Genomic DNA, 2,551 nt, shown 5'->3' with positions numbered 1-2,551 from the left:
TTGACAGAAAGGAGGGAGAGGGGATGTAAACTCTTTCAGTGGTATTTGTATGAGAGCTGATTACCATCCCTGTTATAGAAACAGGAACCAATCTTAGATGGAAGAAAGATGGAGCACACAGCAGGCATGTGGCTCAGTCAGCAGAAGACACAGAATTATAAATAAGCTCCTCAAGGTGCAGGAGACTATTAATCTTACCAACTCCTTCCTGCAAATATTCCAGGAGAGAATGTTTATTACCATTTAACCTTTGGGCTAGGTTTCAGAGCCAGCTCCCGGGCTGCCTCCTTAATGACATCTTGGCTTACCAGTCTAAGCTACAGCCAGATTATCTTCCTTGGGTGCCAGGTGACAGTGAATGCTCCAAGACATAGTCCTGACTCCTACATGACTCTTCCAAGAGATGTTATGGAATGAACCTTTTTGAAGGGAGGACCTGAGGAAATGACATTTAGACTGGGAATTGACTGACTCAACCTAAAGCCACACCAGCATTTTACCAGCATCTCCTCCCAGTTCTGGTCATGACAAACTGTTAGGTCATGCTATGATGTCACAGGCACTCACAAACTCTCATCTGTTAAAATAGTTGGGTTTCCTGGGACCAGCAGTTACCATAATGGCTATGTTACTGGACTCCCATGTAGCCGACCACGGTGAGAGTCCCAGATCCGACGGCTTAAACTCATGCCAGGTGTGTGTGTGTGTATGCCCAAGGTCCTAAAAGGAGAAAGGAGAAGAGATTGCAGTGTGGCCATTCCCCCTGGGGGGTGAGTTCCCGCTTCCTGTCTCTCTGACTCTCTCTGTCTTTCTGGTGATTGCACGTGCCCTATAGCAAAAACCTCTCCAAAAAAATAGTTGGGTTTCCTTTAAGGCTCCATAATATTTTTTTCTTTGGAGAGGTTTTTGCTATAGGGTGCGTGAACTCCCCAGAAAGACAGACAGAAACAGAAAGCGAGAAATCACCCCGGAGGGGGGATGGCCACACCACAATCCCTTCTCCTCCATTCTCCTCCCGGGATCTTGGGCATGCACACACACACACCCAGTGTGAGTTCAAGCTACCGGGTCTGGGACTCAAACCACAGTAGACTACATGGGAGCCCAGCGACATAGCCATTACACTAAATGCTGGTCCCAAGGCTCCATAATCTTAATGATCATATGAATTCTGGCTCTTCTCTTGAGAAAGACCTTAATTTTAGGGCTTCTCTGGCTCAAATGGGAGCCACTATGGTTTGAATGTGTCCTCCCAAAGTTTATGTATTCAAATTTGGATGTTATTGTGATATTAAAAAGGTAGATACTTACTCTGACTATAGTACTAAAAAGTGGGGTCTTGAGACCAGCAGATGGTGTAATGGTTATGTCGGTGGACTCCCATGTAGTTGACCACAGTTCAAATCCTGGACCTGGCAGCTTAAAACTCATGCCAGGCATGTGTGCATGCATGCAGGCATGTGTGTCCAAAATCCTGAGGAGAATGGAGGAAAAGGAATAGCAGTGTGGCCATCCTCTCCGAGGGATGATTTCTCGCTTTCTGTCTCTCTGTCTCTCCAGTATGCACGCATGCCCTGTAGCAAAAACTCTAAAAAAAAAAAAGTGGGGTCTCTGGAGGCGATCAGGATTAAAGTCCTAAGGGTAGGGCTCCCATAATTGAATACTGGTGACTTGATAAGAAAACGGAGCTGACACTCTGCCCTGTTCCCATATGATCCTGTCTTGGAACTCTGCACAAAGTCCCCACAAGCATGAAGGGCCTCACCAGATACGGCATCCTCGTTCTTGTGCCCTAGAACTGGGAAACGAATAAACTTTTACTCTTTATAAATGATCCATTCTGTGGTATTCTGTTTTAGAAACAGACAAATGGACTAAATAATCCCATAGTTGCTCTTCTTACAGCACACACACTACTACGTTGAAACAAAAGCCCTTTGCTGACACTCTTTTTTGCTATAGGGCACATGTGCTCACCAGAAAGACAGAGACACAGAGACAGAAAGCAAGAAGTCACCCCCCCTCCCCAGGGGAGTGGCCACACCGCAATCCCTTCTCTGCCATTCTCCTCTAGGGAACCTGGGCACACATGCACACGCACCTGGTGTGAGTTTAAGCCGCTGGGCCCAGGACTCAAACTGCAGTCAACTACATGAGAGTCCAGTGACATAGCCATTACGCCAAATGCTGGTACCCCACCACTAACACTTATGTCATCTCTACAGATCACCATATGGATCCAGGGAGGAGAGGTATGGGAATAGAAATTCCTGAAAAGTCTTAAATACTCTCTCCAAGGCATGATCCATCTTTTCCATTAGACAACACAAGGGCTATCAGGCTCCATCCTTTCTACCTAGGGAAAGGAGGACACAAGACCTGAGGCATTTGAGCAGAAATAAAAATCTCTATGTCCTCAAAAATTGTGCCATCAAAGACGAATTGGGCAGGCCAGCAGATGGCATAGTGGTTATCTTCCTAGACTCCCACGTGGCTGACCTCAGTTCAAGTCCTGGACCTGGAGACTGAAACTCAGGCTAGGCAAGCGCGC

Source organism: Tupaia chinensis, unplaced genomic scaffold, assembly GCF_000334495.1.
Source record: "Tupaia chinensis unplaced genomic scaffold, TupChi_1.0 Scaffold141247_1, whole genome shotgun sequence".
Taxonomy (NCBI): domain Eukaryota; kingdom Metazoa; phylum Chordata; class Mammalia; order Scandentia; family Tupaiidae; genus Tupaia; species Tupaia belangeri.
The sequence above is the reverse complement of the archived record's forward strand: the minus strand, read 5'-3'. Positions refer to the sequence as shown.